Source organism: Macrobrachium nipponense, chromosome 18, assembly GCF_015104395.2.
Source record: "Macrobrachium nipponense isolate FS-2020 chromosome 18, ASM1510439v2, whole genome shotgun sequence".
Classification (NCBI taxonomy): Eukaryota; Metazoa; Arthropoda; class Malacostraca; order Decapoda; family Palaemonidae; genus Macrobrachium; species Macrobrachium nipponense.
Window position 1 is genome coordinate 65,879,266 of NC_087211.1, and position 21,750 is coordinate 65,901,015.

A 21,750-nucleotide genomic window follows, 5' to 3' on the forward strand; every position below is an offset into this window, starting at 1 on the left:
TGGAAACTTGGTCATTACTTAGGTTCTGTGCAGGATCCCCTCGGCCCCTAGCTTCAACCCCTTTCCTTCCTTTTACTGTACCTCCTTTCATGTTCTCTTTCTTCCATCTTACTTTCCACCTTCTAACAATTGTTTCGTAGTGCAACTGCGAAGTTTTCCTCCTGTTACTACTTTCAAACATTCATTACCTAGTGTCAATTTCCGCTTCTGCGCTGAATGACCTCATAGGTCCTAGCGCTTGGCCTTTGGCCTAAATTTTATATTCCAATTCAATTCATGGAATTCTTTGAAAGCAAGTATATAAGTATCTAGTAATGATGTGAAGACTAATTTCCCTAGTTATAGAAATTTCGGTTTCTGCCATATTCGGAATCATTTTGTTTTGACCACTGACTCTGACTTATGTCCGCTGCCATAAATGAGGCAAGATTTTGTACATCTTGAATTATTAAAATATTTTGTACGCTGAAGTATTCACTCTCAAATAACGCGTCAAGTAACAAGAAGCATCTAGAGATGGTGAAAATCTCTCTCTCTCCTCTCTCTCTCTCTCTCTCTCTCTCTCTCTCTCTCTCTCTCATGCTTTTTTTTAGAAATCATTATGCTTTAGTTACGTATATATAAAAAATAAATTGGTAAGGGCAGATATAGTGGATTTATTAGGATTTACATATTTGAACCGGAGCCAGATTGCTGAATTCGTTATCTGTACTGATGGAGAAATGATTGAAAATCACAGATTCAGATTAGACCTGGTATGGGATCGTGGTGGAGTTATTGATGGTAAAATAACACACACAATATAATGGGGAATGATATATTCATAGAGTCAATATATTTTTGTGTGGGGATATTTTGCCCCCCCCCCCCCCCAATCGCTTCACTTCGATCAACGTGTATCTCAGTACTCGTGTTGTTGACCATTTTTATTGCAACGCCAGTTTTAGGAATAAAGCGATCAATGTATATTCACTCGATGTCCACTAATCGTATCTGTCTTGTGACAGTTAACAATACTTGGATCACTCAGTCAACAATATTCAGATTGGATCATTCAGTCAACAATATTTGGAGACCAATCATCCAACAAACATTTGACCACTCAGTCAACAGTCTTTGGATCATTCAGTCAACAATATTTGGATCATTCAGTCAACAATATTTGGATCATTCACTCAACAATCTTTGGTTAATTTAGTCAACAATCTCTGGGTCATTCAGCCAACAATATTTGGAGACTAATCATTCAACAATCTTTTGACTACTCAGTCAACAATCTTTGGATCATTCAGTAAACAACATTAGGATCATTCGCTCAATAATCTTGGGTTAATTTAGTCGACAATGACCCCTTCTCTCTTTTTAAATACATAGCCTGCCTATTTGATGGGTGATAGTTTCCCTTCCATAAACACTTAAATACACATCTTTCTACCGATTTCCCAGTCGTTCTTAGTTAAGTGAAACACATGGAACCTATATTTAGCTTTCGATAAAACCTTTGAATTGGCTATAATTGACTTTTGGAACAGTGACAGTTTCCTAGGATACAGTTGACCTATATTAGATACATTACTCTTTTCTATAACTTTCCAATTTTCTTCTCTTGCCTTTTCGTAATTATGATCATATATTACACAGAGTATCTTAAAGGACCCTACAGTTACATTTATGCTAAAATCTGGCCACGCTTCTTTGTTTTTCCATGTTCCTATTCCCCTGTTGTTATTGTCTTTTGATAACTAAGTCTTTCGCCTGTTGCTTTTTCATAATCTTTTATCATTCCCAAAACAATCTTTAATTCATCAAACCGTCATTCATTCATTCATTCATTCATCCGTTCATCGCCTACTTCTTTCATTCGTTCGTTCATCTCTTCCTTCCTTCATTCATTTATCCATTTCTTCATTCATTCGTTCGTTCGTTCATTCCTTCCTTGGTTCATTCATTCATTCATCCATTTCTTCATTTATTCCTTCCTTCGTTCATCCTTTCCTTCGTTCATTCATTCATTCATTCGTTCGTTCGTTCATTCCTTTCTCCGTTCATTCATTCATTCATTTATTTCTTCATTCGTTCGTTCGTTCATCTCTTTCTTCGTTCATTCATTCATTCATCCATTTCTTCATTCATTTCGTTCGCTCGTTCGTCCCTTCCTTCGTTCATTCATTCGCTCATCCATTTCTTCATTCATTCGTTCGTTCGTTCATTCATTCCTTCCGTCCTTCCTTCCTTCCTTCATTCATTCGTTCATTCCTTCCTTCTGTCCTTCCTTCCTTCCTTCTTTCCTTCATTCATTCATTCGTTCATTCCTTCCCTCCGTCCTTCCTTCCTTCATTCATTCATTCATTCCTTCCTTCCATCCTTCCTTCATTCATTCCTTCCTTCCGTCCTTCCTTCATTCATTCCTTCCTTCCGTCCTTCCTTCATTCATTCCTTCCTTCCGTCCTTCCTTCCTTTATTCCTACATTCATTCCTTCCTTCCTTCCTTCATTCATTCATTCATTCGTTCATTCCTTCCCTCCGTCCTTCCTTCCTTCCGTCCTTCATTCATTCATTTCCTTCCTTCCGTCCTTCCTTCCTTTATTCCTACATTCATTCCTTCCTTCCTTCCTTCATTCATTCATTCATTCGTTCATTCCTTCCTTCCTTCCTTCCTTCCTTCCTTCCTTCCTTCCTTCCTTCATTCATTCATTCCTTCCTTCCTTCCTTCATTCATTCATTCATTCATTCATTCGTTCATTCCTTCCTTCCGTCCTTCCTTCCTTTATTCCTACATTCATTCATACATTCATTCAATTATTCATTCATTCATTCAATAATTATTTCATTCACATTTGTAAGGGTTCATGTAAGACTGAGCTGCTGTGAGAATGACCAAGTATACATTTGTAATAAGTAATAAAGCCGCGGGTGTCAGTCAATTAAGCATTATGGGTCGCGCGTTAGAAATTGGGGTAGAGGAGTTCGGGGGGAGTTGGAATGGCCCACAGGTAGACCACTGGATGCAAATGAATGAAGGAGATAATCAAATGAATAAAGTCATTGCTTTGATTTCTAGTGGGAGCTGTGAGAAGATGGGGAGTGAATACCAGATAGAAGTAAAAGTTAAAGACTGCTATTCTATTCTGTTGGGGGCAGCTGAATGAAAGAGAAATGAAAGTAAATTAAAGTATTACTAGTGTCGGACTCTACTACGAGAGGTATTGAGAACACTTTAAAGGAATAGGCACTGGAGCTCCACCCACAAGGTCGGTTCTGAAACTGAAGCTAAAGACTTGAGCATCCAGAAGAAAGAAGAAAAATGGGGAAAGGTTTCAACAGTCTGGGAAAGCAAGAAGGAAGAAAGCTGATCGCGCATGAACAAGGAGAAAGAACTCAAGAGAAAGCGAGAGAGAAAAAGTACTGGCACTTAGTCGAGCCAACAGCAGACACAAGGCCAGATGGGACTGCCCCGCAAAGGCAGCCTACCTGGCATATAGCCTATACTAATGACTCTTAAGCCCTCCCCCCAACGACAAGGGGCCCAGTATTTGGGAGGGAAAAAATCTACTATCCTTTCTAAAGATGGCAAGAATCCTTGAAATAAAAATGCTCTACTTGAAAACAAAACCATTTAATCTACTATCCTTTCTAAAGATGGCAAGAATCCTTGAAATAAAAATGCTCTACTTGAAAACGAAACCATTAATATACTTACCACAGAGAGCATGGTAACAGTTCCTTGCCTTGTCCAATATATAACAAAAGAGCTGTGTTAGCCTGTTACCGCTCTCTTCTTCTTCTTCAGGTTCTCCATTCTGTACAGATGTTAACTCCCTTCTGAGCTCCTCCAGAGATGGGCGCCGGTTTTTGTTTGGCGACAGAGCCTTCTTGATGAGAGTGTTCAGTCGCCGATGGTTCTGGCATCCTAGCTCTGTTTCAACGAGCCGGGCGAATGAGTAAATGTCCGTTTGAGGACTTGTTCGCCCACAGTCTCGGCTCAACACGGGATCGTAATGGTAGTGTTGAAAGTCACGAACCGGGTTTCGGAACAAAATCATTCCGAATGGAAGGCAAAAGCCATAGTCGATAATAGTGGCCATAGGGTCTTGCGGGCATGTAATCTCATCGACCATTACGTTGGCTCCATGCAGGTCATTATGTCCAAGTCCTGTCCGGTGAATGTCTTCTAAAATTGCGGACACTTTAGCCAACAGAAGGCAGATTCGGGCCTCATCTCCAGCGTACTTGCGTACAAATCGCTGGAGAGTAATTCTGCCATTGTAGTATGTCACAATGGCCGCCTCCTTCTTCGTGTGACGTTTCCCATACAAAATTGGCACTCCAGGTATTCCTTGCAAGTCTTTAAGCCTGAGACTCTCCTCGAAAAATTTCCTTCTTTTCTCAAGGCCATCGGCCTTCGGCACCTTCAAAACACCATGTAGTTTCGCAGATGACACAAGAATAAGTAGAGAAATTACTTGTGATGAAGATAGGAACGCTCTACAAAGAGACCTTAACAAAGTATATGATTGGGCAGAGGTAAATAGGATGGTATTTAACTCTGATAAATTTGAATCAATAAATTATGGAGACAGAGAAAGAAAGCTATATGCATATAAGGGACCTAATAATGAGACCATCACAAATAAGGAAGCGGTTAAAGACCTTGGTGTGATGATGAATAGGAACATGTTATGCAATGATCAAATAGCAACTCTGTTGGCAAAATGTAAAGCAAAAATGGGAATGTTGTTACGGCACTTCAAAACAAGAAAAGCTGAACACATGATTATGCTTTATAAAACATATGTTCGTAGTCCACTTGAATATTGCAATATGATATGGTACCCACAATATCAAAAGGATATTGCACAAATAGAGAGTGTACAAAGGTCCTTTACAGCTAGAATAGAAGAAGTTAAGGACCTAGACTACTGGGAAAGACTACAATTCTTAAAATTATATAGTCTAGAAAGGAGAAGAGAACGCTACATGATAATTCAGGCATGGAAACAGATAGAAGGAATAGCAGAAAATATCATGGAACTAAAAATATCAGAAAGAGCAAGCAGAGGTAGATTAATAGTGCCCAAAACTATACCAGGAAAAATAAGGAAAGCACACAGGACATTAATCCACTACGCACCAGCATCGATAATGCAGCGTCTATTCAATGCGTTGCCAGCTCATCTGAGGAATATATCAGGAGTGAGCGTAGATGTGTTTAAGAATAAGCTCGACAAATATCTAAACTGCATCCCAGACCATCCAAGATTGGAAGATGCAAAATATACCGGAAGATGTACTAGCAACTCTCTGGTAGACATTAGAGGTGCCTCACACTGAGGGACCTGGGGCAACCCGAACAAGATGTAAGGTCTGTAAGGTCTGTAAGGTCTGTTGCCAACGTCCATTTTCATCTCGAACTTTGCACCTGAATACTTTACCATACGATCCTTCACCAAGGAGGCGGCCTTTCCTGATGTCCTTAGGCTTCAGCAACCTAATCATCTCTCCTGGGTCAAGCTTGATTTTCTTCGGGAAAGGTCTTGTTGTTCCCGAGTCGTCCTCATCATCTAGCATCCTCTTGGTCACGGCTTTGCTTATTTCAAGTTCTATGTTAGAGGACTGAACTCTTTTCCTCTTAGGGGAGTTTTTTGTCTCCCTCTCATCTCCACGCTTTCGCTTTCCACGCCTGTGGGCCATCTCTGGGTTTGCTTTAGTTCAGACAAGTTGCCTGTGTGCATAGCGCTTCGTCTCACGACTCACGAGCAAATTTCACTGAGTGAGGAACCGAAATCCCAACCTTATATGCTTTTCGTGGAGATTTTTTCAAAATTCAGTTCAGTTCCTGATTCAACTCCTCCAGTGGAATCAGGAACTGAACAGGAACAATTATGGAAAAATCTCCACGAAAAGTATATAAGGTTGGGATTTCGGTTCCTCACTCAGTGAGGAACCGAATGAATGAATGAATGAATGAAGGACGGACAGAAGGAAGGAATGAATGAATGAATGAAGGATGGACGGAAGGAAGGAATGAATGGATGAATGAATGAATGAATGAATGAATGAAGGGCGGAAGGAAGGAATGAATGAATGAAGGAAGGAATGAACGAACGAACGAATGAATGAAGAAATGGATGAGTGAATGAATGCCCCAACAGAAGAGAATAGCAGTCTTTAACTTTTACTTCTATCTGGTATTCACTCCCCATCTTCTCACAGCTCCCACTAGAATTCAAAGCAGTGACTATTCATTCGATTATCTCCTTCATTCGTTTGCATCCAGTGATCTACCTGTGGGCCATTACAACTCCCCTCGAACCCCTCTACCCCAATTTCTAACGCGCGACCCATATTAGCTAAGGGATTCATAATGCTTAATTGACTGACGTCCGTGTCTTTACCAAAAAAAAAAAAATTCCTTTCAGTTTTCTTCTGAAGATTGAAAAAGAAACCCACAAAATCACTGTGTATAACGTGTTTACTTATAAGTATTTACGTTTTATTTTAGCTCCACACTCGAGTACTTTCAGGCCCTATCTGTGGCCCATTTTCAAAAGATGCGTATGTTGTCAGCCTGGGTCAAGGCCCAGTAGTCTTCTGGAACTTCTTGTTGAGCTGTCATTTATGTGATGGATGTTCTGGTTTCCTTGAGAGTTGATAATCCCCTCTTGTCCCTCTGATATCCTGAGCTGATGGTCAATGGGCAAGTGAGTGGTCACCAAAAGTCTGTTGGGCAGAAAACCTAATCTCCAGGTCAGAAGGGTCAATCTTAGCTTCTTTTAATATCAAAGCGCAGCTTATGGGATCTTTTGAGGTAAAAGCTTTAGACCTTCTATTACTTTAATATCTCTGATGAGTGCTCCTTCTACTACCCTCCTGTGACTGATTTTATTGCTTTTGTATATAAGCCTACTGTTTTTAAAATCCATCCTGTGGTCATTTTCCCAACAATGCCTAGCTATAGCACTCCCCTGAGAGTTAAGCTGTACTGTCTGTCCTTCTGTGTTCTTGGATTCTAGTCCTTATTCCCCTACCTGATTCCCCCACATATTTGTCTCCACAATTGCTGCAATTGATAATGTATTACCCCCCTACATCATCTGTATTACTGTCTTCTCCTTCCAATTTATTTTTACATACTTTGTTTTTTACCGTATCATCAAAGGTAGACACAACTTTATATTTACCTTCTTTCATTTTTGAAGTGATTTGTTTCATTTTGGCATAAAAGGGAGGGCAACTATTTTCTTGTTTTCTTTATTCCATATACTCTCTACATTTGCTCTGTAAAAAATCTTCCTAACTTTGTTGAGTGCCCTTTTTCTGAACCATTCCGGGTATCTAATGCATCAAAGCTTTTATCGATGTAATTTATTTCTTGATCTATCTTGCAAGGGTCACACGTTCTCATTGCCCTAAGAAATAAACCTGGTGGAACACCTATTTTTATATCATGACTGTGAAAAGAGAAGAAATTAATATATGATTTTGTGTGTGTGGGCTTTCTATATGTGGTGAATTCATATCCTGTTTCTTTTCTTTCTATGAGTATGTCTAAAAAGGGCAGGTTATTATTGTTACTTTTCTCTAAAGTGAATTGGATGTTGTTATCAAACTTATTGAGTTCGTCTAGAAAAGTTTCTATTTCATTTTCATCACTTAGCAGAATAGCAAAAATATCATCCACATATCTCCACCAACCTTGCAGTTTTAAGTTAGGGACATTAATATTAGGAACTAGATTGGTTTCGAAATATTCCATATAGATGTTAGCGAGTATAGGTGATATTGAGGACCCCATACTTACTCCATATTTCTGTTTGTAAACTTGTCCCTCAAACGTGAAATACGTATCACTGACACACAATTTAATCAACTCAAGGAAGACGCCTATTTCTGTTTTGATTGAAAATACCCTCATTATGTTTAGTCTGAAGAAATTCTAATACTTTATCTAAGGGGACATTGGTGAATAATGCTACTACATCAAAACTAACCATGTGTCCCTTTATGTTATTTTTCTTAACTTTGTCTATGAAATCTACTGAATGTTTAATATGCGATTCTGAAAATATACCTAAGTATATTCTTAGTTCTCCAGCTAACCACACAGCTAAGTTTTTGTTAGGAGATTTCCTACTTGAAACAACAGGGCGAAGTGGGCAGCTCTCCTTGTGTATTTTGGGGCTGCCATATATATATATATATATATATATATATATATATATATATATATATATATATATATATATATATATATATATATATGCAAGTTCAGGTAATTTACTTGAGAATGATTTATTGCATAGAATGTCCTTCCCATTACCTAGTCTACTGATTATTTTCTTCACATTCTGATTAAAGGTATTCTGAAGCATTTGGATTGTTGGAGGATTCTCTATTTTAGCATAAGTAGCTTCATCATCTAGTAGCCTGTACATTTTAACCCTATATTCTGAACTATTCATGATAACAATGCTACCCCCTTTGTCAGCTTTCATAATTCTAATATCTTTGTATCTTTTTAATCCCTTCAGAGCGATACTGAATGTCCTTGGCAAGATATCTCTAAGTTTGCTTTCATCACTTCTCTGAGAAAAGGAGCTAAATCATTGTGATGTTCAACATTAAGGTAGTTAATCTTGCCGTTGAATTCTATGTTGATGTTGTTTGTAGTCCCTACACAGAAATTTAATCCTGGCCCTAGTGCTGCTGTTCATCCCTAGTCAATAATCTACTTGAGATATTCTTTATATTATCCTTACTGCTAAATTTTATCCAAACAGAATTACTGAATAAACTCTCAAACTTATTTTTAAAGTTGACCATGTTACGATTTGTATCAAAGTTTACTCTACTGTTGACTTGCCCAACAACTTGCTTGTACCACTCACCCTTTATGGTCTCTTGAAGTGTCTTTTGTGTGCTCCTTACACCAGCAAATGCAGCTTCTTTATTCTCCCTAAGCTCTTGCAACTGATCCTTGATGTATCCTTCTTGAAAACTGCTGAATGCCTCTCCACTCCAGGGTCTTTTTCCAAATTGCCATATGTTATTGGACACACTTTGTTATCAAAGGCTGGGGGTCGTCAACAAGTATACAGGTGTGTCTCGTAGGTCGGGAACAGGCCCCAGCCTGAAATTCCGTTGACGACCTACAGCACTATAAATATTGGACAGCTGCTTTGTAATACCAGCGTGAAAGAAAGACAAATCATAAGGAGAATAGAAAGAATTTTGTACAGAATCACTTCTGTGAATTCTGATTTTCAATATACACAGGAAAGGGATATACAGAAACTAGCACATTTGAAATTTTCGCATTGAAAGGTAGAACTAAAATAATTCTGTCATGGATTACTTTGGCATCTATCAAATTATAGTGCACGAAAATATCTTCTACTAAAGGTGTACAATGCTTCTTAATTATATAAAAAACTTATTGTCTTCTGATTTTTTTGGAGTGATTAGGGTTGGGCTCAAAATACCTTTGTAAGCAAGTAAGACAGCGTTGAGCGTTTCTTTATGTTCCTGTAACATCACTTCACTTTCCAGTGCAAAGTTATTCAAAAACTGTATATTTTCTATCTTATTGAGTTCCTTTGTTACATTCTGATTTACTTGACTTATGAAGACTTTCAATGTTTCTATTTGTTCTGCATTTTGATTGTGAGAGGCAGTCACTTTATTTATCACGGTACCCCTTACGGCTGCCCACTTTTCCAGTCTGTCAATTCTTTCCTTTTCTTGTTCTACATTTGGTTCGGGAGCAACTCCAAACAATTGATTTAGAGCAGTTCCAATAAAGGGCAAGAGGGATAGTTTGGACCTTGTTCTCAGTGTGTTATCTATGTTCATGCTCAGCTTTTCCAATAATGACATGGCGCTGTTATTATCACCCTTCTGTAGGATTGCTTTAATACCATTTTGGATTTCTCTTAGTTCACTTTCGCGTTTGAGCACTGTGGAAATATCTATACTAACTTTTACAAGGTCCTTGATCATTTTGACTTTTCCATGTCTTTTTAACAGGGCACCTTTTCTTATCTCCACTCCTGAAGAGATGAGTCCAATTAAAACTAGTGCTATGATGAGCCGCATGTTTGACTCTGCAAAAATTAGACTTAATCAGATTTTCTTTATATATAGACACATAAATTGCACTATATACATCATAGTTATGATATTTTCAGTCCAACACTATTTACATATGGCTATATACACACATTTTTACCTCTTTCTGTTTCTTAGATGATACCTCGTTGTAATTGGATTTTCTACAGTATTTTCCTTCCTTATGTTATCTACATCTTTAGTAGACCATGGATCTGTTTTCACTACCTGTACATGATTCCAGTGAACTACCTTTTCCTTTAGATCATTTTCATTTATTACTCTGTATTTATTTAATTTTAACATTTCTATTACTCTATATGGCCCAGTGAATTTGGGAGAAACTTTTACATTTGGACCTTCTAGTACACGATTCTGAACATAAATTTGAGTACCCACTGTAATGTCTGGTTTAGTGGTATTTTTTTTATAATATTTTTCTTGAGTCTTATGTACGTCTTTTAGTCTAGCTCTTGTCTGCATGATAGTCTCGTAAGTATGTCTGGTTTTCCATACAACATAGTCATCATAGTTATAAGTATGTCTGGGTGGTGTTTCATCATCTAATAACGTATTTGGCATTCTTTTCTGATAGCCATATAGCAAATAATGAGGAGATTCTCCTAACGTCTCATTTACAGTATTATTCAATGTGAACTGTACGTCTTCAAGAGCTAAGTCCCAATCTTCTGTATGTGGTTTTACTGAAGTTTTCAGGAGATTCTTGATTTAACGATTAGTTCGTTCTGCTGCTCCATTTGAACTGGGTTTATAAGCTGTTATTTGACATTTATTTATTTCATAAAATTCACACATTTTCTTTAAAAGATTACTAGTAAATTCAGCAGCATTGTCAGATAGAACTTGAGGACATGAAAGTTTGGTTATATTCCTAGATTTAAGAGCTTCAACCACTGTACCTGCATCTCTGTTTCTTACAGGTATGATTTCTACATATCTAGTTGGATAGTCTAAGAAGACTAATATTTGTGTGTTTCCTCTAATATTAGTTGGAAATGGACCCAAAAGTCCATAGTTACTAATTGAAATGGCTTTAATTCTGATGGATATTTTTCAAGTGGAGCTTTTGTATTTACGTTACCTTTATGTTGGTTACAAACTACGCAATTTTGTACAAAGGTTTTGGCATCTTCACTACAATGTGGCCAAAAATAATTTCTGTTTGATTCTAGTTGTCTTTTTAATTCCTGGATGTGTTCTAAAACTTGTCTGGTTAGTGTTGTTGGGATATATAGTCGAGAACAACCATTTTTCTTTGTGGGTATTTTATACAACAAACCTTTTATTAACTGAAAATCAGGTTTTAATGATTCATCTATTAGTAGCTGTCCTACTATTTGTCTGATTTCTGGATCTTTATCTTGTTCTGCTTTCACTCTTTCTAAACCTAGATCTACCCCTTGACAACTAAAACAAAAGGTATTAGTTGTAATACATTTTTCTGTTTCTTCTTGAGATCTGGATAATGCACCTGCCAAGGTGTTAAGTTTCCCTGGAATATATCTGAACTCTGGAGCAAACTCTAATACACTAAGGAACCATCTATTGAACTTCATGTTGTTAGTGAAAGTTCTCTTTTTAAACAAATCACAAATGGGTTTGTGATCAGTAAGCACATTAACTTTATGACCTAAAAGTATGTGTCTAAATTTCTTTAAACACCAAAATAAAGCTAAACACACTCTTTCGGTTGTACTATAGTGTTTTTCTGCTGGGTTTAAAACTCTACTGGCATAGTATACTGCCCTCATTCTAGTTTTGGCCTTTTGTAACAATACAGCTCCTAGCCCTGTACTTTTGAAAAATCTGGGTAGACCAAAACAGGGTTCCTAGTCAATTTGCTCTTTAATGTTTGAAAGGCTGTTTCTTGTTCATTCTGCCAGTCATGTTTAACATCCTTTTTGGTCAAATCCTTTTACAAACTCTCTATGACATCCAACCATCCCAAGGAATCTCCTTAATGCTTTCAAATTAGTGGGAGCTGGATAATCAATTATTGCCTTTATTTTACCTGCTTGCATGCGCAGTCCGTATTCACTAATTACATGACCCAAGTATTCTAATGACTTCATGAGGAACTGACATTTCTTTAATTTAATTTTTAGTCCTGCCATTCTTAATCTTTCTAGGACCAATTCTAATGTTTTGAGATGGCTTTCTAAATCTTTACTAAAAATGATTACATCGTCTAAATATACTGCAACATTTTCTGTCTCCTAGAATTTGTAACATTAATCTAACAAACGTTAAAGGAGCTGATGTAAGTCCAAATGGCATTACTTTAAACTGTAAATGTTCTTTATGTGTGCTGAAGGCTGGGAATTGTTTGGATTCTCCATCTAGAGGTACTTGCCAATGTCCACTGAGGAGGTCTAGCCATGAAAATAATTTTGCCCCTCCTAATTGAGTTAACATATCTTGAATTACCGGCATCGGCATTCTATCTGGAACTGTGTTGGAGTTTAATTTTCTATAATCTATTGCAAGCTTCCAACTGCCATCTTTCTTTGGAACAAGCAACAATGGAGAATTATATGGAGATTTAGAAGGAATTATTACTCCATCTCTCCATTTCCTCTATCAAATTATCAACTATGGGTCTCTGGCTTATTGGTAATCTGTAATTAGGAATAAAAAATGGCTTGGCTCCATCATCTAACAAAATCTTATGTTGTAGGATATTCGTGCTTCCTAGTTCATCTACTTCTACAGCTATTACATTTGTATATTTCTCTAGCACTTGAATCAACTTGTTTCTATTTTCTGGAAAATCTGTTTTATTTACTTCCTGATTTATTTGAGAGTTTTGGCCATTTATAGAGAAAAATGCCTTTTCTTCTACTGTTAGTAAAGGATTGTTAATAGGTATTCCTATGCAAAAGACAGTGCCTGCTTATAGTGTTCGTCTGTTATTTGAATAGTTTTGGACAGAAGCTTCACATTTATCACCATTCATGTGGACTTGTGAATTATCCATTCTGACAAAATCTGGCAATTCATCGCTCAACAATAGAACATCCATAGCCCTTACGTTCTCTTTTGCTCTTAAATATATTTTTGTTAAGCATTTTGGATTTAAAGTTACTGCTCTATTGAGTATAAATTGTACTTTATTATCATCAGCTGTGCCAGCGCAACATATCTCTTCATCTTCTATGTCTGAAAAATAACAAAGTTCTGCATTTTCAGTGGTTTCTTCTGTTACTTCTATTATACTATTTATATCTGATTTCTTTATTTTATCTAATAGCAATACTTCATTTAGTATTTTCCTTTCATCCCCGTAACTCATTACTACATTGCTACAGTTATTAGTACGTGTATCTGATTTTCGATATATTCAGAGTTTCGGTGATCACCATTATTTATATCTAAGTAATTACTTGAATCTGAGTATATATCATCTATATGTGCACATTTCATTGATTCTGTATTGTGTAATGGTGGAAATTTCTCTTTTCTATCTGTTTTTATTTTATCTTGCCTTTCTCGTATGTCTCTCTCGAAACTGTCTCAGACAAATTGATCAGATTTGGGTGAGGCTTTTCTTCGTCAAGCGCAGAACATACGCTCCTCCTCTGATTATCCTGTTTTCAGGCTAATCTTTCCTTCACTGCTGTCTAGTATTATATCACATCTTCTCATTGAATTAAATGAGAGTAAAACTTGTGCGGGAAAAAATCTGTCTTCTAGAACTAGAAAACTTTCGACAAATTTGTGTGACATAATGTCTATTTCCAAGTTCACTTTTCCTTGACTTCTAATTTGTTTACCCGCTATTCCCTTTATAACTTTATTTTGACTCTGAATCAGAGTTTCTGAAATGCCTAAATATCTGGTTAAAGTTGATTTATCTATTATATTCACTGTACTGCCTGAATCTATAAGTACAGTACATGTCTTTCCACTTATTGGAATCTTCACAATAGGCAAATCCTTTCTGTTTATTTCTTCTTCTCTCTTGGAGAATACTACTACTTTCCTATTTATGCAGGAAAATGCGGATGAACCCTCATTTTCCATACCAGCTATTCCTTCTTTTTCTCTTCTATCATCTTGAAGGGAATTATTTTCTTTCTTCTGTGAAGGGGTTAATTGTCACTGGCTTGAAGAGTTATGTGAAATTGGGCGCCTGTTACTTACTTCTATTATTTCCTTATTGGTTCCCTTATTATTGAACCAACAGCTTTTAGTGAAATGCCTCAACCTTCTTGCAAATTGCACAGCTTCTAGGCTTCCTGCACTTATTAGTGGAATGATTTGTATAACCACAATTTTCACATGCTGCCTTTGGTCTTGCTCCTTGAGCTGAATAGTTTCCTTGACTTGAATTATTTGTGTTTGCAGATTGACCTGGCTTATATGTCATGGGTGGACCATTCCTTGAATAATTCTGTCTTCCTTTCAGGTTAGGATTCCATTTTCTGTTATATTTCCCTTGAAAAGGAGTGGATCTATTCCCTTCTTGTCCGGCATTATTATTCGTTCTATTTGAATGGTTATTATTTCTGCCTTTCCTTTCATTTAGTTTTTCTATTACCCCTACAAATTCCTTGGAAAAATCTATCTCTGCCTTCTGTGATTCTTGTTTCATTGTTTTTAATGTTTGAAGGCTATTATTCTTGGGGTCAATTTTAACTTTTTGAAAAGCCTTCTTTTCCTTTTCTCCTAGAGCATTATATATGTTTCCATGTGCCAAGTATTTTAAGACGTATTTTACATCTAATCTCCTTTCATCATCACCAAACTGTGTCTTATCTCCAATGGTGATGTTTGTGGACTTCAAGTCTTCTATTATTTTGTCCATGGCATTTTCAACATTTGCGTAGAGCTCTGCCATGGATTCATATTGGGGATTGAGGAACTTAGTAATATTATATAATGTATCTTCTTTACTCACGGGTTCCCCTAGCATCAAACAAATTGGTTTTTGAATTCATCAATTATTTAGTTAATTTGCTGAAACTACCAGAATTCAAAGTTTTATGTGCATCACCGTGTTCTGAACTAACGAGAAGCAAGGCTTCATTAATTTTAGCTCTTTCATCTGTTATTCCCCCTGAAGATATGCGGCTGTCAGCATCAGCTAACCAATGATTCACTGTATATGCTTCTAATTTACTTTTATCTGGATTGGAAGCTTCAACTTGTCCACAGAAACGTGTGGCTTGTGTTATTACAGCTGCCTGATTCATTCTTCTGTTTCGAAACGTGTTAGTACTATTAGTAATTATATTATTAGTATTACTGGCACTGTTATGATTATTGTTATTTGAGTTATTATGGTTAGTATTTCCCTGAATTACCAAGGTTTGTGAAATTTGAACTGGGATTCTACTACGTCTGTCTGGTGTTGGTCTTAAATTGTATGAGTTATCTCTGACAGTGGCGAGTAATTCGTTTAAGGCTTTATGCATTTCCCCCCAAAAAAAATTATTCACATATGCTACTCATCATTACACGACAGCATAAAAAAAATCATATGTGAAATTGGGCATAAAAGTATCACCAACAATTAGTCAAACAAAATGATACACAACATAATATTCAAAGAAAAATTATATATATAGTTCACTATGCACAACAGTACCTAAAAAAATTTCTCATACACTGTTAATTCAAAAGTATACTAGTATATATAAAAAAATCGTTAATTTGAACTCAAAAGTGCACAGCCTGTTAAAAGAAATTATCCAAACAAATGGAACACAAATACATAAGTATTCAAAAAAATCATATATTACCAACTGAGTGTAAAAAAAATACTAAGATTTCCTAGCTATCGAAATATTTTTTTTTTTAAATCTTTATACCCTTATTGAGAGAGAATTAAAAAAAAGTTTGATGTTTTCTAAGAGAAAGAATACGTAATCTTTTCATACACTCTTATAGAGAGAGAAATAAAAAAATTCAGCTCCAGCGCACTTACGTATGTTTGTTCGTTTTGCTTTTTCCGATATCACTGCTTCGTTGTCGAATTCACCTGTTGTGTTTCACAATCAATCTTGACTGACGCTGTTTTCTCGTTTCGTTGTTCGGCAAAGGTTCGTCCTTGTCGAAAATTCTTCAGTAACGTTGATTCTTTAACGGGAATGTTTTTTTTTCGTTGATCTGCAATACACTCGTCCGCTTTTAACAGATTATTTATAGAAATCTGAGTTCTTGTCGGCTGCTGCAGTTCCACGTTTCGACTCGATGATGTTATGTCTGCGTCGCACACTTATTATGCTTTCGTTTCATAACACTCTACGTCTCGTTGTTTTTCTTCGAGGGGATAACAAAACGTCTTCAAGCAGGATTTTATGACAGTGTGCCTATTAAAGACCAAAAAATTAGGCAATACATTGCTCTAAGCTGCCTCCTTGGTTTGGGACCCCCAGAACCATCGGTCTGTAAAAAAACTGTTGTTAAAAAATCTGTTAATGTCCAAGAAGTGAAGGCTTGTTTTCTTGATCATGACCGAAAGCATTCTGGTTCTGTTAAACTTTTCACTGATGGATCAAAGACATCAAGTGGTGTTGGTTGTGCTGTTGTTCATAGTAATAACTCGTATGTGGGCAGACTTTCAAATAATGCATCCATTTTTTTTTACAGGCTGAATTGACTGCATTAGCCAAATCTCTGGAGATTTGCTTCTACTCTACAGGGTAATAATTTCACCATTTACTCAGATTCTTATAGTGCACTCATGGCCATTCAGCAGTATAACCCTAAACATCCAATTGTTCAACGTATTCAAGAATGGTTATATAGGCTTGCTTCCAAATTCAAATCTGTCCAGTTTTGCTGGGTTCCTTCCATGTGGGTATTGCTGGTAATGAACTTGCTGACCATGAAGCAAGAGATGTCATTAATAAAGAAGCATTCTCTTCCACCATATTCCTTCCACTGACATGAAATGGACTATTCGTTCATATGTTAAAATAAATGGCAAGCACGTTGGTCATCTCCCTATCTGACCAACAATAAAAAGTACAAGAAGATCCGACAAAGTATTGAACATTGGCCCTCTGGTTTCCAACAAAATCGTAGAGTAGAAACTGTATTATGTCGTCTAAGAATTGGCCATACTCGATTGAACCCACCGATTCCTGTTGGAGGGGTACCTGCACCAGTCTGTATGCAGTGTGACTCTCCTCTTACTGTGGAACACATTATATGCCATTGCCATAAGTATTCTGCGGCACGACAGAGACATGGGTTAGTTGGCAGGGATATAGTAGAACTGCTTGGTCCGGATGTAGCTGTTAATAGAATTGTTGGATTCCTTAGAGACATTAATCTTTTTAATGAAATTTAATATTGACCGCCCAGTACGTTGCAAAGTGTAGTGTATACACTAAAGTTGTTTATATAAGCATACTATATGAATATGAGTATGTTTATGGTACATGTATATATAAGTTTTTTTACTCTTGTTTGCATTCACGAAATGCGAAGTTATAATTTTTATGACGGATATCCGTTTTATCATAATTTTAAAATCGCCTGTATTTATTTAGTTTATAAAAATACACAACATAAATATTCATGTCAAACCAGTTTCATTATAGCGCTGAATATCCCTATGGATTCCAGTGCTTGGCTTCAAGCCTAAACTTCATATTCCATTCCATTCAAGCAGGATTTTATCGATCACTATTATTCTTCTCCGTCGTTATTCATTTTAAGTTCTGTTTGTCGATTATTATCACTGTTGTAACTCGAAATGTGTATTTATTTAACTATCTTCACTGCACGTTACGTCTCCTGGATCCACAAGCGCTGGCACAATTTTTTATGTTGGGCGTTTTTGTGAAGTAGAGTGTTCGAGTTATATGATCGCTTACCTGCTTCTTCTTCTTGATAATTAGTTCTGCAGTCTGGTTCTGTTTGACTTTATGCTTCTTCTTAATGTTCGTTCTAGATTGATAATCTTTGTAGTCTAAGTCTCTCAGGAGAAGTTTGAATGAGACGAACGGCAGAGTTTCTTTCATTACTGTGGTAAAGAGTACATGTACAAGTTACAACTATAAAGCTTATAAATCTCTTTTGGACCCTGGCAATATTTCTGAATTCGGCACCACCTCCTTAGGCAGTGTAGGATCTGGCTCTCCGCCCAACTGGATTCTTGATGCGTGGAGCGGTCTTTCCTTATCTTGTCCCCATCCCCTTTTAGGTGGGGTTAACATGTTAATTCCTCCTTTTCCAGGCGGATTCAATAATTTAACATGTCAATACCTCCTCCTGGAGGCGGAGCTGCATTCTTGCTAGAAGCTGAGTAAGTTTGGTGAGGGGTCACAGGTCAAAGATTTTATGACGGTCTTAAGATTTTAATTGCGAGTGTGTTATGGTTCAGCTTCCTGTGACCAAGGTTTTGTTGATCAAATTCTGGCTCACAGCACCAAAGCTCAATTCTCTCTCTCTCTCTCTCTCTCTCTCTCTCTCTCTCTCTCTCTCTCTCTCTCTCTCTCTCTCTCTCGTTATTTTCACATACTCTGATTATTCTCTCTCCTTCTCTTTCTCTTCTCTTTCTCATTATTTTCACTGTACTTTGATTATTCTCTCTCTCTCTCTCTCTCTCTTCTCTCTCTCTCTGCTCTCATCTCTCTCTCTCTCTCTCTCTCTCTCGTAGTAGCCATCTTGCTTGGTGAGACGTACCCGCGTGAAGTCAGATTAATCAACAGCTATCACAAGTTTAACATACGACTAGAATTTGAGAATATCTAGAAGTGTTCGTGAACTATCGGTGATAAGATTAGTGTGAAAATAGTAGGATAAAGCGTCTTCTAAGTTAGTTTAACAAGTGTAATACTGAAATCAGAACAAGATGGCAGTAAGTTCCAACTGCGGGAAAAGGTGGCGTAATTTAGCTTGCTTGGCAGATTCGCAATACGATGAGGTAGCAGGAAGGGAACTGGCATTTCTCATCTATGAAATCAGCAACAGTCCCTAACCAAAAAGATACAAAAGCATTCATAGATATAGTTAGAAGGATATATCCTTCAAACTGGTAACAAATCTAATGAAAACATCTTGAAAATAATTGAAGAAGTTCCAAATAAAATCCAAGTGGTCAAGAGACTCATCAAAGAAAATATACATAAACCAACATATTCCGACAAAGAAAATGAATAAGGTGAATCTTGTGAATATCCTAATTGATGCATTAAAGGAAAAAGAATGCCAAAAGCATGCAAACTGTGTTAAGGTTTGGTATAGCATATATAGTCAATCCACCAAAATCCTAATCAGAAAAATGTGCTGCATGCAACATTCCGACCCATCCACAGTGTGCTGAGGTAGGTTGCAAGATTTGAGAAAAGATACAAGAATTTTTTGTTCAACATGTCTATCATGGATAGACAATGTTATTAAATCAGATTGAATGTACAAATAGTTGAGGATGAAGAAGAAGAGGAAGAGGAAGAAGAAGAGAAAAAGAAGAAGAGGAAAACGGAAGAGAAGTAAACAAAGAAAAAAAATGAAATGACAGAAAAAAATAAGGAACAAAGAACAAGATAAAAGTAAATTGGATGCAGAGATACTCATTGATACTACATATTGAGGCAATAAAGCAGCATACCTACGAAGAAGAAATAAATTAACGATATGACAACAGAAAAGCAAATCCGAAGAGGCTCTACCCAGATCTACACAATGACGGGAAAGAGGAAAAAAGAAAAAATAGACAAGAAAGACTAAAAATCTGCAACCTTTTGAAAAGAGGGAATTGCAGATTTGGAGAAAGATGTTACTACAACATCCTAAGGTATGTCAAAACTATGAAATATATGGTACAAATGTGCATACTTAGATGGCTATGGGGATGATTGCAGAGATCTGCATCCAAAAATATGTAAAAACCTAAAAGAAGGAAAAGGATGTAAGTTCGACGACAAAAAATGCAAATATATGCACCCTGTAGCCATGAATCATAATCAAATAAATAACCAACCAAGTAATAAAATCCAAAATAAGAAAGAAACAAATAAAGAGAGAAATCAAGAATATCAGGTAAAAGAGAAAAGCAAACCACCAATGAGATATGCAGAGGTGTCAGCACAAAAAATTTCAAAGCATCAGCTCCGAAATTCTACTCAAGAGATAATAATGTATTTATTATGCAAGAGGATATTGCAGAAACGGAGAAAATTGCAGATTTCAGACACAAAATGAATAATTATGATGAAGGAAGATCAATATTATGGAAAAGTTGGATTTTTTAATGTCAGAATTTCTGGAAATGAAAAAAAGAACAACATACCAGAACAGGAAAGAGACATGGGAAAATCCTTATTACTACCAATATTAAATGAAGGAGAAAACACGCAAACCATCATAGTGATGAATGCGCAGGGTTAGTTTAGTTCGAGTAACTCAAAAGAAAAATAGAGTACTTAGAAGAACTAACCCAAAATGAAAAGAAAATAGATATAATGAATATAAGTGAACCTGGTATTCCCAGAGACTGGGATGATGATCAAATAAAAGGGTTCCAAACTTATAGATCAGATAGAAAAAATAGGAATCAAGGGGGACCGCAATATATGGGAAAGACAAAAACAAGGAAAATATATGAGAAATATAGTAACTCAGAATGTGAACTAATAGCGGTTAGAATTTGAATCTGAAAAATTGATGAACATAGTAATATATAGCCTCCTAATACTAAAGAGTTTGACTTAATAATTGAAAAATTGGATGATATATGTAGAAATCACAAGGACTGGACTATTCTCCCTATCTGTGACTTCAACTTTCCTTTCGTAGAATGGAAAGAACGAATAGGAGGACTGTGGTTGTACTTATACATATAAAAAGAGAGTAATAGTAGTGCAGAAGATAAGAGGCAATTTGAAAAGCTATTAGATATGCTACTAGAATACAACATTCAACAAATAAATCACCTGCCAACAAGAAAGGAAAATACTTTAGACCTAGTATTTGTGAACGAGATGAATTATGTTAAAGAAATAATAGTTATAAATGCGAGTATTTCAGATCATAATGTCATAGAATTAACAGTTCATTCCAAAGCAAGTGAAAATAGAGATAAGCAAGAAATGAAAAAAGTGGGAAGGATATGGAAAATACAACTTCTACAGTAAAAATATAAAATGGTCAGAAATTATGAAGAATTAAACAAAGATTGGGATAATATTTTCGTAAGTGATGACATAAGGGTAAATACGGAGATATTATATAAAAATATTGGAGAAATAGTGGATAAATATATACCAAAGAAGAAAAAAGTAAACATCATTCATGCATACCAAGAGACAGAAGGATCTTGTTCCAGAAAATACAGAAAGTGGAAAAAAAGGTCTTGCAAAAGAAAAAAATGCATGGAAAGTTATAGAACTAAAAAGTAAGATAGAAAATGCAGAACAAAAGATTATACAATCAAAAGAAAATGAAAAACGGGACTTGGAAGAAAAAACCCTAGTAAATATCAAGCAAAACCCCAAACTATTATACTCATATGCGAAGAAGATGAATAAAAGAAGAATAGAAATAGGCCCTCTGAGAATTGAAGGGAGATTAACGAATGAAAAAAAGGAAATTTGCAACATACTGGCAGAACGATATAAGAGAGAATTCACCCCTAGAATAGATAATGAAGATAATGATATAGAAGTA

The 21,750-nt window shown here is 36.3% G+C and overlaps 1 long non-coding RNA gene across 1 annotated transcript in view; it reads right to left on the reverse strand.

The window, feature by feature from the left end:
• LOC135196771 (uncharacterized) overlaps positions 1-16,274 on the reverse strand; it is a 28,425-nt gene extending 12,151 nt beyond the window's left edge. Inside the window, exon 1 of the long non-coding RNA XR_010310468.1 lies at positions 16,058-16,274. This is a non-coding gene — a long non-coding RNA (uncharacterized LOC135196771). The remainder of the gene's footprint in view (positions 1-16,057) is intronic.
• Between the last annotated feature and the right edge of the window lie 5,476 nt (positions 16,275-21,750).